The sequence below is a fragment of the Tupaia chinensis genome, unplaced genomic scaffold (assembly GCF_000334495.1).
Source record: "Tupaia chinensis unplaced genomic scaffold, TupChi_1.0 Scaffold000272_1, whole genome shotgun sequence".
NCBI classification, from domain to species: Eukaryota; Metazoa; Chordata; class Mammalia; order Scandentia; family Tupaiidae; genus Tupaia; species Tupaia belangeri.
This window is the reverse complement of record NW_006159754.1, coordinates 1,382,642-1,404,050: the sequence shown is the minus strand read 5'-3', so window position 1 is coordinate 1,404,050 and position 21,409 is coordinate 1,382,642. Positions and strand designations below refer to the sequence as shown.

General features: G+C 40.0%; 1 long non-coding RNA gene and 1 pseudogene across 1 annotated transcript in view; one reads left to right on the top strand and one right to left on the bottom strand.

Moving 5' to 3' along the window:
- The window catches only part of LOC106734986 (heterogeneous nuclear ribonucleoprotein A3 pseudogene), a 3,536-nt pseudogene extending 652 nt beyond the window's left edge, over positions 1 to 2,884 (bottom strand).
- Positions 2,885 to 13,411: 10,527 nt separating this feature from the next.
- Positions 13,412 to 21,409, top strand: part of LOC106734989 (uncharacterized) — a 16,045-nt gene continuing 8,047 nt past the window's right edge. Inside the window, exons 1-2 of the long non-coding RNA XR_001370445.1 lie at positions 13,412 to 13,571; positions 14,108 to 14,302. This is a non-coding gene — a long non-coding RNA (uncharacterized LOC106734989). The remainder of the gene's footprint in view (positions 13,572 to 14,107; positions 14,303 to 21,409) is intronic.

The window sequence follows — 21,409 nt, the reverse complement described above, 5'->3', positions numbered from 1 at the left end:
GAGAGGTTTCTGCTATAGGGCACGTGCGCTCACCAGACAGACAGAGACATAGAGACAGAAAGCGAGAAATCACCCCCCAGGGGGGATGGTCATGCCGCAATCCCTTCTCCTCCATTCTCTTGGGATCTTGGGCATGCACGCATATGCTCCCGGCGTGAATTTTAAGCTACTGGGTCTGGGACGCGAACCGCGGTCGACTATGTGCGAGTCCAGCGACATAGCCATTACGCTAACTGCTGGTTCCCAATGTGTGGTATTTCTGAACAACAGTTTTATCAACTGTATTATGATCATCCAAAGTTACAAAAGCAAGTCCTCTCTTTTTCCCACTCTGTTGATCTTCCATAACTTCTATGGTTTCAATCTTGCCAAACTTTTCAAAGTCCTCTCTCACATTATAATTTTCTATATTTTCTTTAATACCACCAACAAAAAATGTCTTCACTGGTAGATGGGCACCAGGCTTTACAGAATCCTCTCTAGACACAGCTCTCTTTGGTTCCGCTACAAGTCCATCAACTTTGGGTAGCCTAGCACATGTTGCTGCGTCCACCTCTTCAACACAAGGGTAAGTCATGAAACCAAAGTCTCTGGAACATTCTGTTTGGGGGGTCTCTCATCACCACACAATCCGAGTGTACCCCATTTCTCAAAATGTTCTCTTAGACTATCATTTGTAGTTTCAAAGCTCAGATCACCAACAAACAGCTTTCTCAGCTGCTCGGCTTCTTTGGATCATAATCCTCTTCTCCATTGCAGCGACAGCAGCAGCGGTGACAGTGGGAGCCGGGCTGGGGACAAACAGGCGGCAGTTTTACCTCTATTTTGACTGTACTATTATATCTTTGAATCTTTCCATTTCTGCCACAGAGAGCAGATACTTGGTATATACTGAGGAGGGATATACAATAGTTGTCTTTCTTAGTCTGGCTTGCTTCCTTTAGCTTTAATCTTCTGTATTCATCCACTTCGTATCAAATGGCAGGGTCTCATAGTTTTCTTCATAATATACACTTTCCACATATTTGTTGAAGACTCCTGCATGTCTCTGTTTCTCCCTTTCTTTTTCCAACCAGGTGGGGTTTCCAAGATCATATTATTTTGTATCATCATCTCTGCCCCTTTTAAAAAATGTTTATTTTTTAAATTGTATTTATTCATTTCTTCCATGAATGACAGAGAGAGAGAGACAGAGAGAAAGAGAGAGAGAGAGAGAGAGAGAGAGAGGGAGAGAGCAGTCACTTACAAGAACTTTTCACACAAGCTCCCCCTCAGCCAGCCCCAGATCATATACATGGGCTAGTGCACACCCAACTGTATAAGGAGGTCTCTGGACATAAACCCAGAACCTTTCTGTGTGGACTGGTGTTTTGTTACTGTTGCACTGCTATTCTGCCCTCCATCTTTCTTTTTTTCTTTTTCTTTTTTACTTTGCTAGAGATTGAGAGTACTTGACGGAGAAAGATAGAGACAGAGAGAGAGAGAGAGAGAGAGAAAGTGAGGAATAGCCCAAAAGGGGAGTAGTCACACCACAATCCCATCTCCTCCATTTCTCCCTCCTTTCGAGACTTTGGGTATGCATGCACACACACCTGGTGTGTTTTCAAGCTGCCAGGTCTAGGACTCAACTATGTAGTCAGTCATGTAGGATCTAGTCACATTGACCACATGCCACCAACTGGCCCCTTTCTTTTTTTTTCTTTCTTTTTATTTAGGTTTTTGCCATAGGGTATGTGCACGTACTGGGAGAGAGAGAGAGAGACAGAGAGAAACAGAGAGAGAAAGTGAGAAATCACCCCCTTGGGGAGATGGCCATGCCACAATCTTCCATCTTCCTCCATTCTTCTCTCAGGATTTTGGGTATGAACACACAAGTACCAGTATGATTTTCCCAGATCCAGGACTTGAACTTTGATTGTCATGTGGGAGTCCAACACCTTAACCACCTGCTGCCTCCCCCCTTTTCATTTAACCTTTATGGATGTATTTCTATGAATACAGAATTTAAAAAATAACACAAGAATATTTATGAGAAAATGTCATTGGAGTATAGAATACAGAAAATGCACAAATCCCCAGTGTGCAGATTGAATGCTGGGAAGTGATTGTATCCATGGAACTAACAAATTATAATAAGACCCCAGAAATAGAACAGAACAGTACTCCAAAACCTCCCTCGTGCCCTCTTCCCGCACTAGGCCTCGTTCCAGTGTTATCATCACCCTGACTTCTAAAGCAAGGATCTCCCTCCCCCACCCAGTTTTGAACTTTACAGAAATAGAATGTTACAGTATGTAGTAATTTTTTAAAATCTAGCTTTTCTCAGTATGTCTCAGGTAAGGATCATTCAAGTTTTGTAAGTGGCTATAGTTTTTTATTCATTTTTATCATTATATGGTACATATTCCATTGTGTGAATACACCACGATTTATTTAGACATTCCATTTTTATAGGCATTCATGTTATTTGCCCATCTTGAGCCATTAAAGTGGTGAAAAATCACCCCCGGGGGGATGGCCACATTGCAATCCTTTCTCCTCCATTCTCCTCTCAGGATTTTGGCCACACATGCCTGGCATGATTTTCAAACCACTAGGTCTGGGGCTCAACCAGTAGCCAGCCACATAAAATCCAGTGCCTTAACTTCCATGCCACCAGTTGGCTCATACCTTAGCATATTAAGGGCTCATAATGTCTCAGTATTTGGATAATCTCGTTAACTTTTACTTTTTAAGTTAATTTGATCACTCTATACTTTTTGTTTAGCTTTGTTTGAACACACCATTGCTTGAATGTTTTGAACCAGTGTTTTGTGAAACTAACTTTGGGAAGCTGGTCTAAACCACTCTCCTTCCTACGGTAATTTCTAGCTTCCAGTTCCATTTTGTTCAGAGGAAGAGCATTAAATATGTAAAATGATATGATTTTTGAAAATATATAATAGTTTGGCTTGCACATGTGCAAGCAAAAGACATAAGGGTCTCAGTAAATCTGATTTCACCATATTTACTCATCTTAAATAATTTCGATGATACTAAAAATTAAAAATAAATATCTGTCAATATATACTGGTAGAGAGTCTATAAAAAATTAATGACTAAAAGTTAAAATCCAATTTGAATACATTTTTAATCGCTGCAGATTAGACTTTTTTTTTGAGAGGTTATTATTATTATTTTTGCAATAGGGCACATGCCCTCACCAGAAAGACAGAGAGAAATCACCTCCCAGGGGAGATGGCCATGCTGCAATCTCTTTTCCTTCATTCTCCTCTCAGGATCTTGGGCACACACGCACATGCACCGAATTTAAGCCACTGGGTCTGGGACTCAAACCATGGTTGACTACATGGGAGTCCAGCAACATAGCCATTATGCCAACTGTTGGTCCCAAATTTTTAATTAAAATTAATTTTTGCTCAACCAAGTGCAAAAAAATTAAGTTTATTCATCAGAAACCCATCTTGTTTATTTTGATTACAATCACTTTAAATGGCAGATGTGCTAGGCACTTTCAGACTCATTTTTAAAAATCAAATACATTAGACTTTATAATAATAGAGATATTTAATAGAGGGGAAAATACATGTCAAAGGTTAATTAATACCACTGACACTTTCCCAGTAGCAAAAATAAGACTAATAGCAAGTTCATTTGATACCAGGCTGTATTAAATATATAAGTCCCTTTGTGAAATTAACTTTATGCTTCTTTATTAGAATAAATCTAACTATATAATATGGTTGTAGACCATACTGAGATGTTAAATCTCAATCAAAAAAGCCACATTATATGCCATTAGAATACACTGAACTCACTCCCCAGTTAAATTTTTATTATAGTCATCTTTGTCAAATAACTCTTCAGAAGGTTTTATTTTCCTACTTTTTTTTTATTTGCCAGACAGTATGTGTACTTGTCACAGAGACACAGAGATGGCGAAAACATCCCATAAAGGGACATGGGGACAGGGTCATGCCACAATCTCGTCTCCATTTCTCCATCTTGCTGGGATACGGGGCATTCATACACACATGGCCAGCATGTTTTTCAAGCTACTGGGTCTAGGATTTGAACAGTCTGGTCAGTCTGTTCAATCTGATCATCTGGGACCCAGATCTCTTAACTATCAGGCCATGGGCCGGCCCTCCATTTTTCTAATATCTTTTTTTTTTTTGACTTATTTAATTTTATTATTCATTCACTATTTTAATTTGACCAGAGAGAGACACACAGAGAGAGAGATTGAGAAAGTGAGAAAACAAGCTACCAGGACTCAAGACTGTGGTTGGCCATGTGGGAGTGTCCAGTGCCTCAACCACCACGCCACCTGCTGGTCTCCTATTTTTCTAATATCTTAAAAATTATGAGTCATCTCAAGTAAAGGTATCTCAAAATAAATCACTAAAAGAATAAATGCTAGTAGTAATAACAATAAATTCTAATATTATAATTTATTCTCAAACCATGTTTCCTCTGGTAAATATCTTTTTATTTTTTGGAGAGGTTTTTGCTAGAGGGCGCGTGCGCTCGCCAGACAGACAGAGAGAGACAGAGAGAAAGTGAGAAATCATCCCCCCCCGGGGGGATGGCCACGCCACAATCCCTTCTCCTCCATCCTCCTTTTGGGATCTTGGGCACGCAAGCACATGCGCCAGACGTGAGTTTAAGCCACCAAGTCCGGGACTCGAATTGCAGTCGACTATGTGGGAGTCCAGCAACATAGCCATTACGCTAACTGCTGGTCCCTCCTCTGGTAAATATCAACAAATTCGTTATATTTTTAAAATTGGCCTTCAAAAGATGGAAGAGTAGCTTAATATTCAGTTGACTAATGTGTATCTAATAAAAGAAGATCAATATCATCTTTAATTAGAATTAACCCAAGCAAGACCCTCTAAAATTAACTTATGCAATCCTCCAGTCAAATTTAACTTCTTATTTATTTATTTATTTTTATTATTATCATCTTTTATAAAGTGAGAAATCAACCCCCCAGGAAGGATGGCCGCACCATAATCTCTTCTCTTCCATTCTCCTCTTGGGATTTTGGGCATGCATACACATGCACCCAGCTTGACTTTCAAGCCATTGGATCTAGGACTTAAACCACAGTTAACTATGTGGGAATCCCTTAACCACTACATCACCTGCTCCATCCTCCCCCCGCCCCCCCAAAAAATTTACCTTTTAAAGTGTAACTTTTATTTGGCTTGTAACAGTCAATTCAGTATTATAACTAAGAATTTTATCATATTTTAACAAATGCTTAGCTATTTTTAGTACCTTAATACTTACTTGTAGATTAAAGTACTTTAGTACCCATTCCAGTAATATCTTTTTTTAAAGTCACTCACGTCGAATATCAAGAAGGAAAAAGTAAGAAAATATTCAACTAAAACACTTTTTTACCTGCTTAAATGACATATCCATATGCTGAAATACAATGGATATGTCATCGAATAGATCACCACTTATTTATGCATTTATTATTTGTTAATTCTCTGATTTACCTTTGTGTGTCATAAGCTCTGAGATGTCAGGGACTTTGTCCCTGTCATTCCTGTTTCCCAGTGCATGGCACAGAGTAGGTCCTTTAAAAGGGCCCAGTCTCTGTAGTCAGAGAACTTGGTGCTAGAGGGAGACACAAACATGGAATCCTATGCATTACCAGCCATGCTCACAGTAACCCCAGGCTGCTATGGACCTGGAAGGAGCACCTCTGCTCTCCGCATAAGGGGAGGGATGGGGAAAATGGTGTCAATGATTCCCTGCACTCAACTCTGAACTAAGTCTTGAAGGTCAAGGAGAACAGTGTTCTTGGCCAAGAAAAAAGCCCATTTATGAGATGGTCTAAAGGGGAGTCAGGTGAGCCAGACAAGTACAAGGGTTTCTGGGAGGGCAGGTGGCAGCGTAGAGGAATTGAGGCCAGTGAGGCAGACAAGGAGAGATGGTGCTAGACCTGGAAGTTGGCACTGTGGAGTTGGGGCTGTATTTGAATTTGATGCAGAGTAGTAAAATTGGAAAGACTGCAATCATGTTGAAATTAGTATTTTATTTCTGGCAGCTGCAAGGAGGAGATGAGACTACAGGAAGGGAGGCCAAATCAAAGCCTTTGAAACCAAATACAATTAATGACTTAATGTTTACGAGATCCACTATGCACTTTCCCCTCTCTCCTTTTGTCATAGCTGTTATTTTGATGGAAAACATCTTTTCTTCCATCTCTATATGCTGTAATGCCACCTACTGTTTAAGATCCAGCTTCAGTGAATGAATGTGGGCACTGTGGGCCAATGAGAACCAAGTGTATGACTTTGAATCTGTTCTTGAAGATACCCTCATCGTTCATGCATTTGTACTGGGCATTTGGGACTGTACAGAACCATCCAATGCTTTGCTGTCTCTTACAAGCCAGACACTGGCTAAAATGCTTTACTAATAAGGACTATCTATTTAATTCATACAACTACCTATATACTAGGTATTATTACTATTAGCTTTATGTTATGGATTAGTGCATGGAAGTTTTATTAGTGAGTTATTCAAAGTCACACCATTAGTAAAGATTAGAAATAAAATCTTGGAAGGTTGGCACTTGAACCATAATAGCAGCATTATCTTAAAAAAAGCATTTGACTAAAAGTCAGTAAAGCTGGATTGTAGTTAATAATTAATGGCAGCCATAAAGTCACTCAATGACCAAGTAAGATAGGGGTTATCATCCATATATTAATAGGGAAGGATACTGTGGATTAAAGGGTTTACTTTAATTATACAAGGCCACACAGCTTGGGATTTGAACTCCTAACTATATTATTCCAAAGTCAAAGATTTTAATCACCTGGAAATGCTCCTCCTGGCAGTTCTGGTACTAATTAATTTGACAGCCTGTAACTTTACATCCTCCGGGCCCAGCTGTGTCATCTGTAAAATGACGAAATGGGACTAGATGGCATAACTTTATGATTTATGCGCTGAGAGAATCTTACAGTCCTTGTCAATTTCTTTCTGTCATTCACCTTCTCTACTTTGAGTTGGGTTTACTCCCTCAAGTAGTAGGAGAGAGAGGCATAAAAATCACAACCTGAACAGGTAGCTTGCAAGGTGAGCATGTGGGAAAGAGGGCCGACTCCCAGCCACTGGCAACTACAGAAGTAAATGAGGTGATGACAAACTTGAAGCCTAGCTCCCCATGGCCAAAGTCTTCAAGATCGCTGGAGAACAGACCGGAGTTTAAGGCTGCTCAGAGGCCCGTCGAGAATCCTGAGGGAGAAGTCAAAGGTATGCTAGCAACTACTGGCTGGGTCAAGTGTGGTGCAGGCTAGGATTGAGAATGGAATTCAGCAAAGGAAAACCAGAACTTAGCAGATCGTCTGAGACTAAAGACAGAGAAAAGCAGGTCAGTTGGGTGACACTTGATCATGAGAGCATGTCTAAAATGGGAAGATCACATGCCATCCGGGGACATTTCCTGGCAAATGTGTTTGCAGAAAATCCAAGCTTTGGTAGATAAACCTCTGGGCAAACTTTTGGAGGCTAGTGGGTGGGGGGAGATACAGGTGATGTTTATGTACTAATATATTTATTTGAGGCTTTGGGGATTCAATGAGTCATTTTCCTTCTCAGGGTTTTTGTATCAGGACAACAGCACTTTAAAAGATGAGAAAGGGTGAGGTTTTAAGGGGGTGAAGAAAAAAGGCTGAGTTGGCACATGATAAAGAAAGAAGAGTAGGAAACTAGAAATCTCGCTTGTGCAATCCATGTGCAACACAACTGCAGTAGATCATTAGGAAGGGAAGCCTCATTCCCAAATCCTGCAGGGCACTACAGTTGCTCAACTGTCTGAAATGTTGTGGCAAAGTTTTAAAGAGAATGAGTTGTCCCAGACCCAGAAACATTCTTGTACTACAATGCTTTTCCATGCTGTAAATTTGATGAGATTCAGTTCTTTTTAGAAGAGTTAAGTTAGTCGGGGCCAACAGTTAGCTTAATGGCTATGTAGCTGGACTCCCATGTAGTCGACCTCAGTTTGCGTCCTGGACCCGGTGGCTTAAAACTCACGCTGGGTGCATGTGCGTGCGTGCCCAAGATCCTGAGAGGAGAATGGAGAAGGGATTGTGGTGTGGCCATCCCCCCGGCGGGTGATTTCTCGCTTTCTGTCTCTCTGTCTCTCTCTGTCTGTCTGGAGAGCGCACGTGCCCTGTAGCAAAAACCTCTCCAAAAAAAAAAAAAAAAAAAGAAAAGTTAAGTTAGTCAAATTTTCAAAACTGGGGCCTGAAAGAGATATTTATGTCATTAGCTTTCTGTATAGTTTTTTTTTCCTGCAGAATATAGTTTAAGTAAGATATGCTTAACATATACTCAAGAGACTGACTACAATTCATGTAAAAAACCAGAGATTGGTAATATACTGACTTGCAAACCATTGAATAGAAAAATAAACTTTACTTTTTAGGGCCCAAAATGCTATGAAATGAAGCTCTGAAAATGCGACCTAACTGCAATGGTGAAATAACCAAAGTTCTATGTTTCAAGTAGGAGTTTGTGAAGATAGAAGCTAAGAGCTGTTTTTGGGTGAATGATAATATAATGTAAGACAGTTCTCAAGAGGTAAATGCATTAATAATAAGGTAGAAACTTGAGACGTGTCACAGATGTTCGCATGTTTGGGAAAACATGGAACCTTCCTTAAGCAAAGTAACACACGTAAACATAGTGCCTAAAATGCGCTCGATCTGATGTACGTCCTCCTCTGCCTCCATTTCTTATTTCCTAAGTAGTGAAAACAAGAAAAGAAAGATTTGGGACCTTGTGATTCCTCTAATACTTCATTGAATTGAAGCTGGGTTGTCAGGAAACTACTATACAAAAAAGAACTAACATTTATCGAACCTGGATATATCCTTTTAGGAATGGGTCCCACAAACATATATTTACTAAGCATCTGTTTTATTCCAGGCACTTTACTTTCTGTCAGTAAATTTATCTTGTGTCAATTTCATTTTATGTTCACAGCAATCCAGTCTCCATTTTGAAGACGAGGAACCAGAGAATGGGAAGTTAAAACTTTGCCTAGCATCACATAGCTGCTAAAATAGCCAGGTAGCTGTTCCAACCCCAATTGCATTCTTTCTTAACCTATTCAACCCTTAAAATGATCATAAAAGTCATCAAAGGGCAACAGTGATGTCACAGGTAGGCGGTGCAGGAAGACCCACCCAACAGGTTTGCCTTGGGGGTGGGTGATGTAGTCCAGCTTGCTCTCATTCCTAAGTGCCTTTTGGTGAAACAATAACACTATTCCTTTTCTTGCAAAGATAACACTAGTTGAATAGCAGAACATTCAAACATATGGACAAGTAAAAAGAAGAAAATAAAACCACCTAAAATTTGCCACCCTGAGATAATTAGGATTAACATTTTTATTCTTTCTCTAATGCTTTTTCATGTTTCTACTTTTATACTATTATGTTCATATAAGCATACAGTATATTTTACAAAAACAATCATAATGTGCATATTTGAGGTTACAAACTGATTCTTGCCCATTCAAACATTACATGTGAGAGACGTTTTTCTGACTTAAAATGATAAAGATCAGATATTAAAACAATATTTTAATAAACAATCCTATTTGCATTAAGGAAAGTATTATGATATTTATTAGATTTATTAAAAGTACCAGAAGAGAATATTACATGTTTTTTATACCTACTCAAGAAATGTTAAATTAAATAATAAGGATGCTAAATGCTTTTTTTATTACTTCTAAAATAACATTCATTATGTGAAGCATAATAGCCTAATCTCACACAAATCTGATGTCCAATATTAATGTCAGTACTGAAAGGGCTGGATAAAAAACATCCAAATGTATTCAAATTTGAAACTGGAAATTTTGTATCACTTCAATCAGCAATAAAGGGCACCAAAGTAATTTCTTTTCAGACATTATGAGACCTCAAATTACCTGGCATTGCACAAGCCTGGCTGAGAAAAACTATACTCAGAACATTGAGAGACATGCCACCATCTACTCCTCGAGGGCACTGGGGCCTATCTTTGTTTCACATAGAACTTTGGGCTATAATGTATAAATACGTTACCAGTGTATACTTACATCTTGAAACTTTCCCTGGCTTAAGGATCCTTGTAAGAAGCCAGTATATGAAATTCACTCCTATGTTTACTATAGAAATCCTACTGAAGGGTTGGCAGGTGGCATGGTGGTTAAAGGCACTGGATTCCCACACAGTTGACTGGGGTTCGAGTCCCAGTCCTGACAACTTGCTTTCTTACTTTCCCTTTCTCTCTCTCTCTCTGGTCAAATTAAAAATCAATAATAATAATAATAACAAATGGAATTAAATAAATAAATAAATCTGTAAAAATTTAAAAAAGAAATACTACTGAATACATGTCTAAACTTTTAGATGCCTCCAATATTAAAATCTTTGAGAGGATTTACTTTAGATTACAGTGCCAAGAAAAACTGTCTTGCTGAGAAATATGCTTCTTTCTTTATCATAATAATAGTGATTTTTTTTAGCTGTTGTAATTCTTAACCTCCTTATCCTCATCCAGGAATCTTAGAGCCAAACGTGATGCCAAATCAAATAAATTATATTAATTATTTTTAAAATAATTACATATTTAATTTATTATTATTATTATTTAATTTGCTAAAGGGCACTTGTGTTCACCAGAAACAGACAGAGAGAGAGAGAAAGAGAAAGTGAGAAAGCAAGCTGCCAGGTCTGGGACTTGAACTGTGGTCAGCCATGTAGGACTCCAGTGCCTCAATTGCCAGGCCACCTGCTGGTCCCTATTAATGCTTAATATAAGCATATGTGCATTTTTCTCTTTCTTGGTTTTTGTTTTCTATTTCCATCTTATTACCCTCATTTGTCATATTTGTATAGAAAGGACAATTCTTCCTTATTTATTTTCTCTCTTCGAAAGTTAAAACAAACTTGTTTGTTTATTTATGTAAAGGAATGTAACACTATGAAATATTGTGTTTTTCATTTCAATTTGTTGTGTGTGTGTGTAATCTTATAAGATTCTGTATTGATCCTTGGAATTGAGAAAGTGCATCATGATGTAGGTAGGAGTGGTTCTCTTTTTAATAATCTTGACTGGCCACAAGTAAATCTGCTTGACCTGAAGTTTAAAACTTCTCTTCAACTCAGAGAAATTTTCTTCAATTATTTCTTCGATGATTACTTCCCTTTTGTCTAATTTATTCTCTCATGAAACGCTTTTTCTTGGACTTAAACACTTTTCATATTAAATCCATAGGATTTTCCTGGAACTTTCCAAGTTTTAATGCAAACCAGGACAGTCAGTGAACCTACCATTAGCTAAGCTATTTGAGTCTCTGAGGACAGTGGTGTTCAAACTATTTATAGTGACAGAGGAGTTTCTTAACATTCTTTTTGACAAATCCATTGTGGGCTGATATTTTGCAAAAAGAAATAAAAATAAATACAACAAAAATGAAACAAAAATACACACAGGCTTGGCTACTGTGGTACAGTGGTAATGTAAGTGCCCTGCAAGACTGGAAGCTATATAGTCCTCCATAGATGTGTATCCCGGAGTTTGTATACAAATATACTAGGTATGCACGTGGGCATTCAGGATCCTGAGGAGCTGGAGGGTGGGGGGGAGGAGATAACAGTGCAAAGAGACTCTGTCTAGGGTGCCTCTCTCTCTCACACATGCGCGCTCCATCATTACAAAAAAGCACAGGGGCCAGCAGGTGGTATAGTGGTTCAGATGTTGGATTCACACACCGGAGTTTGTATACAAATATACTAGGTATGCACGTGGGCATTCAGGATCCTGAGGAGCTGGAGGGTGGGGGGGAGGAGATAACAGTGCAAAGAGACTCTGTCTAGGGTGCCTCTCTCTCTCACACATGCGCGCTCCATCATTACAAAAAAGCACAGGGGCCAGCAGGTGGTATAGTGGTTCAGGTGTTGGATTCACACGTACCTGACCGTGGATTGAGTCTCAGACTGAGAGACTTGAAATTCACACTGCACACATGTTCATGTGTGGCCAAAGTTCCAAGAGGAGAATGCAGGAGAAGGGACTGCAGCATGGCCATTCCTCTGCGGGAGGAGAAGTTATGATTTCTCACTTTCTTTCTTTCTCTGTGTCTCTAGTGAGTGCATGTGGCCTATTACAAAACACACACTCACACACACAACATATAGAATACAGGCCTAAATTTTAAAAGTATGACACATATTCTGTCAATTTTGCGCTGACAGCTTTAAATATGTACTCTCTGTTTCTATTGGTAGCTTGTAAAATCTACTGTCTCCTAGTGGACTGCGTTTCCGTCGCCCTGCCCTAGTATTTCTCTAATCTGCTCTGATAATCCCCTCCATCTCCTCCACCCCACATTCCGTTCTCCAGCCTCTGCTAAATGCCTCTTTTGTGTTCGGCTCCCCCATTCCATTAAACCGTGTACTTCGAGCAGGAATGGAGTCTTATTTATCTTTCCATGTGTGGCACTGACCGCACCACCAGGCAAGGAGTTCATTGGCTGTTAGTCATTGAGTTTTACTGGGACTAGAATCAGTTATAACAGTTCTAGTTATGGCTATTTTGGGGGAGAGTGGGATTGTGGGGGCTTTCCTTGTTTTTTTTTGTACTTTTCAGCATTTCCTAAACTTCTTTGAACACACATGTATTAGGAATGGGGAAACTAAAGTATTATTTTGACAACTGATCTTGTAGAATAAATGCTATGTACTGCTTTACAACTCATAGTCAGTAAAAAAGTCCCCTTTTACCACGTAGTTGAATTGTAGGACAGAGGCCAGAGTGTGTGAGAAAAAGAAAATGCTCAAGAATCTCTGTCATGGTTGAGGAACAGAATCTCACTCTCATCTTATTTAGACTGAGAAAATCATTAAGAGATTTAAGGGACTAGCTTTAGAAGACAGGACATTTTGTATAAGTTTTCCCCTAACAATAGAGGATGCAAAGTGTTTCTATATTATATCCTTTTTCAACCAAGCTGTGATATTGTAATGTTCAATAACCACCTCGTGTGCATTATTCAGACACTGGATTAACTGGACGTGACCATTTAAACTATGAGTGATGGGGCCCCGACTTCCCTTCTCAGACGTAGCACTGTTTGAACTGGCAGTTAATCACAGCTTAAAAGTGACTTATCTGTAACGTACAATATGACTAATTTAGCAGCTAAGCAGTTTCATTGTGATCTTGGTGTCAGTGGAATTCCTGTCACCTATCCAACAGTTAAGTCATATTGCATAACTGTGGGCTGACATCACTGTGCTACAAGATTATTGGCTCAAGACAAGAAAAAAAGTTTCCTGGACTCTGAGCTTTTCCGGTATCTGAACAAACGACTTGTGCTGTTACTGCAGTCCAGCCGGAGTGCAGAGTGAAATGCAATTTGAAGAGGCTGGCTTTTGGTGTGTCACTGAAAGCCACTGAGTATATGGGCACGGGGAGACCGTTCAGTGTGCCTAAGGATGAGCTCTCGTCCCTTGGTGGGGGACTGCATGATGCCAGTCAAGGTGTGCAGAGAGAGGGCATTAATTTCTCTGAGAACTTTACAGTTTTTGCTTCAGAAGGAATATTTTTAAACATGCAGTTCACCATCTGCTACATGCATCGAGACTGAAGAGCTGGTCAGCTGGGACTTAGCTGGAAACCCTTTACTGCTGAAAGCTTGGATCATTTCCAAGGGGATTCAGAATACGTAAACCTTAATTTTATGTGATTGTATAAAATATTGAGTTTTAAAATGACCCACAGATATGCCTAAACACTGGAACAATGACTGATTGGAATGTGTGGTAAAAGACAACATTTATCATTTATTATTTACCGGCAGTTTGCTGAGTAATTTACAAAAATTAATTAATTTAATCCTAGGAAGTACCTACTATTTGTTGTTTGATTTTTCCTTTGTTTTTCATTTGCCAGAGGGCACATGCTCCTTCAGGAGAGAGACAGGGGGGAGACAGAAAGAGAGAAAAAGTACTCCCTATGGAGAATTGTCCTGCTTCAATTCCTTTTTCTCCATTTCTTCCTCCTTTTGGGATTTTAGGCACACACATCCTGCATCCAGCTTGTTCCTCACGCCTCTGAATCTGGGACTTAAACTGCACAGTTGACTAGGTAGGACTCAGCCACCTTCATCGCCATTTCAGTGACCGGCCCGATAATATTCTTGTCTCCAAGTTACAGACGAAGGAATGTAGACTCCGAGATCACACAGAGGGAAGCCAGGATCTGAACCCAGGTAATCCATCACCGGAGCACACAGCGCTGCTTTTCCCTGCACCTTTTGTTATTACAATAACAACGGCAACCGTTATTACTACTGCTGCTACTTCCATCCACCAAGGGCTCTTTATGTAACAGGCCCTCAGTTGTAACCATTGGATCCCTCCATCAGCTCCGTATGATAGAAACTGCCGTTGTTGTATCCATTTGGTAGATTAGGAAAGTGAGGCACAGAGAAGAAAATCAGTCATGCAGAGAGTAGACGATGAAGCAAGTGTTCAACCCTCGTCCAGAGCCAGACTCCGTGCTTTTACTCCTGCTTTTTAGTTTTAGAGAGAGATTTTTTTTTTTTTTTGTATCAAGGTGTGTGCCCTCGCTGGAGAGACAGAGAGACAGAGAGATAGAAAGCAAGAAATCACCCCCCAGGAGGAATGGCCATGCTGCAATACCTTTTCCTCTATTCTCCTCTTGGGATTTTGAGCATGTATGTACATGCTCCTGGCATGAGTTTTAAACTGCCAGGTCCGGGACTCAAATCATCATCAACTACGTGGGAGTCCAGCAACGTAACCATTAAGCCATCTATTGGTCCCTACCATTGCTTAATAGCTGCTACTTATTATCACATAATGTGTAGTCTTCCCAGCAATCCCGCACTGTAGGTCTTACGATTCCTGACTTATAGATGAGAAAACTCAGGTTCTGAGTCACTGAATCATTTGCCGGCTTCTAAGTGGCAGAGCTAGAATTCTTCTAGGTCCATAGGGCTCCACCACATGGTACTAGCTCTCAAAAATCTGAAGTTGTAATTCAGATGCAGGATGACAGACTACGTTAGAGAAAGGGCTGGTATCCCAGGAGTCACTGAGCGTGAGGAGAGATAGCTTGGTCTGGATATCTCCAGCGTGGGGCCTGTTAAAGAGATGCCAGGAGGGGCCTGGAAGTCTGTAGTCACCTAGGGTGATGCACTGTTTGCGGGGCACCCTTTCTTGAGTGCACGTTTTCCATTGTGCATTTTGGGTGTTCTGAGTTAGTCCAAACACCCTTCCTTTCTTTAGTTCCCTTTTTCTTTTCATTCCCCTTGATATTTCCAAAAGTACACTCCTCTGCCCTCCTTTGGCCAGTCAGAGGCTCACACATGCTCAGTTCTCTGCCTTGTAAGGGCTTCCTCCCCACCCCCAAGCCTCCTCTCATTTTGTAGCACATATTCAGTTCTCTGGAATGCGGCCACCCATAAGCATGACACACATTTTCAAAGGAGTTTAGAAATGCATGTGATTAGCAAATTTAATTTTCTTAAAGGGGTAGTGTATCAACACCGTACATGTGCAACCTGTTAATTTCACAGTATGGGTGTCTGTCTTCAAAAGGGTAATAATTTTAAAAATCTGAAGTCACAACAAAAAGCAAAAACAAACAAACTGAAAACAAAGATTGAAAAATAGTTTGAATACTTTCTAACTATTTATTTTATTTCAAGAATAAAGAGCCCCTGCAATGAATTGAAACTTTTATTCTATGAAAGGAAATCAAACTAACCATTTATTCATTAAAGGAATATTTACTTTGGGAAAGTAGAGAATACAAATATGTATGACAGATCTTGCATGTACCCAAATACTTTAAAAATGAGGCCAAATATTCTAAGAGTAAAGCTATTGCAAGATAAGATGTCGAGTAAGAAAGTCAACACTGGACTGAATGACCAGTGTCTTCTTGAAGTGTGGGCTGGAGCTAGAAGAACTGGTAGAATTACGGTAGGTTGACATTAGATGTTAAGGAAAGGACAGTCCATGCAAGGACTGTTGTACAGTGCAATAGTGTGAGACATAAAGACAAGCCTGAGGAACTAGCAGTTAGCGTAATGGCTATGTAGCTGGGCTCCCATGTAGTCAACCGCAGCTCAAGTCCCGGACCCAGTGGCTTAAACTCACGCCAGGTGCGTGTGTGTGCGTGCCCAAGATCCCAAGAGGAGAATGGAGAAGAAGAGATTGTGGTGTGGCCATCCTCCTGGGGGGTGATTTCTCGCTTTCTGTTTCTGTCTTTCTGGAGAGAGCGCATGCACCCTATAGCACAAACCTCTCCAAAAAAAAAAAAAAAAAGACAAGACTGAGAGCTTATGCCATGAATCTTATGAATCTTTCTCTAGGGTACCTGGCTATTAAGTCACATGAATCTTCTATAAACATCTCCAGGGATAGTCAGTTATTTGTTCTGCTTTTATATCAGTGAATAGGGTGTAGTGGAAATTTGTGTCATCCCAAATTTAGAAAAGAAAAGGCCTTAACATGTTGATGTGCTATGAACTGGCCATTCTCTGGACACCTGAATCTCTCCTGGAGAAGACGAAAGAAGATACAGCACTGGAAAAACTCAAGGGCATCTAGGTGTGCTCATCTAAAACTCACTCTGGGGCCCAGCAGGTGCCATCGGGGTTGGGGCACTAGACTCCCATGTGGTCAACAATGGTTTGAGTCCTGGACTCAGTGGCTTGAAACTCACACTGGGTGCATGTGAGGGAGCCCAAAATCCTGAGAAGAAAATGGAGGAGAATAGATTACAATGTGGCCATCTCCCCTGGAGTAGGGAGTAGTTGATTTCTTGCTGTCTGTCTGTCTGTCTCTGGTGAATCCATGCACCCTATAGCAAAAATCTCTTTCAAAAATAAATAAATAAGTAAATAAATAAATAAATCTCACTCTAGTAACTTTCAGTGGACAGAGTCCACTTCTGGGTCATCTGACCCCAGTGACCTCACATCAGTTACCCCATCTTTCCTGCTCTGAGTTTATATTTCCCCCAGATGACAAGGTCCTTCTATTCAGACACTGATTAATGTGTGGGAACCTTTCTCAAGTGCTATTCGTGGTTCTAATCAGTGTCTGGGATAGCTTTTTAATAGCCAAGACTGCCTTTAGACAAATGAGTTACTTCTGGTTCTTCAATCATTAAGTGCGTTGGGATGTCATCTGGAAGAGTTGCTTCATTCATTCCTTAGCCAGACAGTGAATGCGTTCCTATTGTGGTGGTTAACTTAGAAGAGGACTCCAAGTGATCCATGCCTCCTGGTATGCATGCCCTGTGTAGTGCGGGGTCAGTAGAATTTAGCAAAAATGATGGCACCACATGTAAGAGAGAGAGTGAGCAACCCCCAGTGGGGCTGGTTACACCACAACCCTCCCTCCTCGAATTCTCCATCCTGTCCAGGCCCTGGGCACCTGTGCACATGCAGGCACTTTACTGGGACCTTACTGGGACACCACAGCTGGCCGGGTGGGATCCAGTCTATTCTACAAAGTGTTCAACCACTTCACTACAGGGTTGGCCCTAAATTCTCATTTTGAAATAATTTCAGATTTATAAAAAGGTGCAGAAATGGTACAAAGAATTGTACTAAGAGTATCCTAACTTCTTCTCAACTTCTTCAAATGTTAACGTTTTATATAACCACAGTACAATTTTTAAAAAAAAAATCAAAGTCTCATTATGTGGTGGTATCTGTCCCTTAGCCTCTCAGGTAGCTGGGATTCCAGGTTCACACCACTATGCCTGGAATTTTGGGTTGGGGAGGAAATCAAACCTGAGCCTCCCAGGTGGCCTCAGCAGAGATGTAGCGTCAGTCAGCATGGCTAGCACAGCTGGGCCAACCACAGAGCAATTTTAAAACTAGGACATTAACATTGACGCAACTGGTTTGCCTAATCTGCTAACCTTACTCACATTTCCCCAATTGTCAGATGATTGCATTTTTTTCCTGGTCTAGGATCATAGTCATATCTCTTTAGTCTCCTTTAATCTGGGACAATTTCTCAGCCATTCTTTGTTTTTCACAACCTTGGCTCTACTGAAGAGTACTACCCAGTTATTTTGTAGGAGGTATATATTTTCTTGTCAACTTCAGTATAGCTTATCTGATGTTTCCTCATGATTATATTTACATTTTCAGCAAGAATACCACAGAAATAATGTGGTATTCCACGGTGCGTTATATGGGAAGTCACATGGTATCGATAGGTCTCATTGTAGTGCTATTTACTGGGTTGTTGGAAAAGTTCATGACGTATTTTTCTACTTTTTTAGAGAGATTTTTGTTATAGGGTGTGTTCACTTGCTAGAGAGACAGAGAGAGACAGAGAGACAGAAAGTAAGAAATCATCCCTCATGGGGGATGGCCATGCCGCAATTCCTTCTCCTCCATTCTCCTCTCGGGATTTTGGGCATGCACATACACATATGCCCAGCATGAGTTTCAAGTCACTGGGTCTGGGACTAGAACCATAGTCAACTATGTGGGAGTCCAGCAACGCAACCATTACACCATCGGCTGGTTCCCATGGTGTGTTTTTCTATGCAAAAATGCATCATGACTTTCCTGATGACCCAATATTTTGGTAACTTGGCCAAAGTTGTTTTTGCCAAGCTTTTCCATTATAAAGTTATTATTATTATTATTCTATAATTAACAAATATCTTGAGAAAAGACACTTTGAGACTATATGAATTTCTTCTTTATAATCAAACTTTCAGCCAGTAATTTTAAAATTATGGAATTAAAATTACTGATTGAAATAATGATTACTATGTCTTGCCAAATGGTGAAAATCAAGAGCTTTTTAATTATCCTGTCTAGTGGTTTTAAAATATATTTGCAAATTTTTGATACTACACCCTTAAAAAAATGGGACCTGGTTCCCCTCCGTGTGTGTATGAACTGTACTTGTGCCTCTTCTCCAATGAATAGAAATGGCAGAAGTGATTTCCAAGGCCAGATCAGAAGAGGCCTTGTGGTTGGCTCCTTGCTCTGTCTCGATGACTCACTTTGGGGAAGTCACCTGCCATGTTGTGAAGACACTCAAGCAGCCTTGTGGGATGTCCATGTGGACAGGAACTTAGGCCTTCTGGCACCATTCAACACTACCTTGAAGGAATATGCATGGGCCACCTTAGTATCCAATCCTATGGCCCCAGACAAGTCCTCAATGCCATATCTCTGGCAGACATTCTGACTGCAGCCTCATGAGCGATCCTGAGTGAGAACCACCCAGCTAAGCCACGCCCAGATTCCTGACCTACACATATGGGTGTGTGAGCTAATACATGTTTATTGTGTTAAGTCAGTAAGTTTTGGATTAATTCGTGACACAGAAATAGATAGTGAATTCATGCTGGTAGGTAGGAAAGAAATTGTCAGCAAAAAGTTTATGAGGAGCTGGTAATAGGAAAGTGTACCAAAAATCCCCAGAAATCATGGGGAAGGAATGCATATTAAATGACAGTAAAATCCTACTTTTTGCCAGATCAGCTAAAATGACGACATCTGACAGTACCAATATTGCATACACTGTGTCAGAACATAAATTGGTATAATCATTTCAGAAAGTAGAAGATATACATACCACCCGAGAGTTTGTCAGAATCATACTCCTAGACATATCTGCAACAGAAAAAGAATGCATGCACATCAAAAGACATGCAAGAATACTTGTAGCATATTCCCCATCATAGCTTGACACTGGAAACAACCCAAATACCCTTCAGCAGTAAACTGTATAAACAAATTGTGAAATGTTCAGTCACTACAATACTATTTCAAAATTAAAATCAACAAACTATAGCTATAGGTAATAATGTGCATGAGTCTTTTTTAAAAAGAATTCTTTATTTAGCATTTCATTTATTATTACAATTATTAATTTTTTGAGAGGTTTTTTGCTATGGGGCACGTGCACTCGCCAGACAGACAGAGAGAGACAGAAAGACAGAAAGCGAGAAATCACCCCCCAGAGGGGATGGCCATGCTGCAATTCCTTCTCCTCCATTCTCCTCTTGGGATCTTGGGCACGCACGCACACACGCCCAGTGAGAAAGTCGTGAATGATACATTTTATTAAGTACGTTTTCTGACTTTACTGGATTTTGAATTCAGGCTGCTTGTATTCAGTTTCTAGTTCTCCCCCTTATTGCCTTATAGTTTAAGGGAACTTTAGAAATCTCAAGGAAAAATAAAATCACAGTAACACTTCTTTTTTGGATGGGATGGGAGGGATTCCATTAACTTATGGAAGACCTCTTGTGTTATCATGGCCAGTTAACCTCTCTGTGTCTCAATTATTTGTAAAATGTAGTTAACAAGCATCTACTGTACCAGGTTGTTGAGAGGATTAAATAAGTTCATACATGGGAAAGGCTAAGAATTGTGCCTAGCCCCAGCAGTATTCATTTTTTGTTTGTTTCTTAGTACATTAGGTTATTTTAAATTGTTTTCTGATACCTATTAAATCATCTTGCATTCTTAAATAAACTTCATACATTTTTATATGATTTGTATTTAATTTTGTTATAAATTTTTCATGTAATAGTCATGAGTCCTGAAACAATTGTTCTTTTGCTGTAGCAAAGGATATAAAGAATAATAGCTTCCTAAAACAATATAATACATTTTTTTTTTGAGAGCTTTTTGCTATAGGGCAAGTGTGCTTGCCAGAAAGACAGAGAAAGACAGAGACAGAAAACAATAAATCACCCCCTGAGTGGGGGGGGGATGGCCATGCCGCAATCCCTTCTCCTCCATTCTCCTCTCTAGATCTTGGGCACGCACACACACGTGCCCGGCGTGAGTTTTAAGCCACTGCGTCCAGGACTCGAACCACGGTCGACTACTTGGGAGTCCAGAAATATAGCCATTACACTAACTGCTGGTCCCATATTATTAATATTTTTTAAGAGAGAGATTTTTGCTATAGGGCACATGCACTCGCTGGAGACACAGAGAGAGACAGAGAGACAGAAAGCAAGAAATCACCCCCCAGGGGGAGATGTTCAAAAGAAGACATTCAAACTACTATTTTTAGGCATGACGATTTTGGTGGTAAATCCACAAATAAAAGCAAGAAGAGTTAATACCAGAGAAGTCCCAATAATGGTTTCTTTAGGGAGGAATGTGAAAGGTGTCATTGGAAAGGGGCTATGAATGGGGGCCTTCAGAGGTGTTTATAATGTACCATTTTTCTTTTTTTCCCTTTAAACATCATCTTCCTTCCTTCCTTCCTTCCTTCCTTCCTTCCTTCCTTCCTTCTTTCTTTCTTTTTCTTTCTTTCTTTCTTTCTTCTTTCTTTCTTTCTTT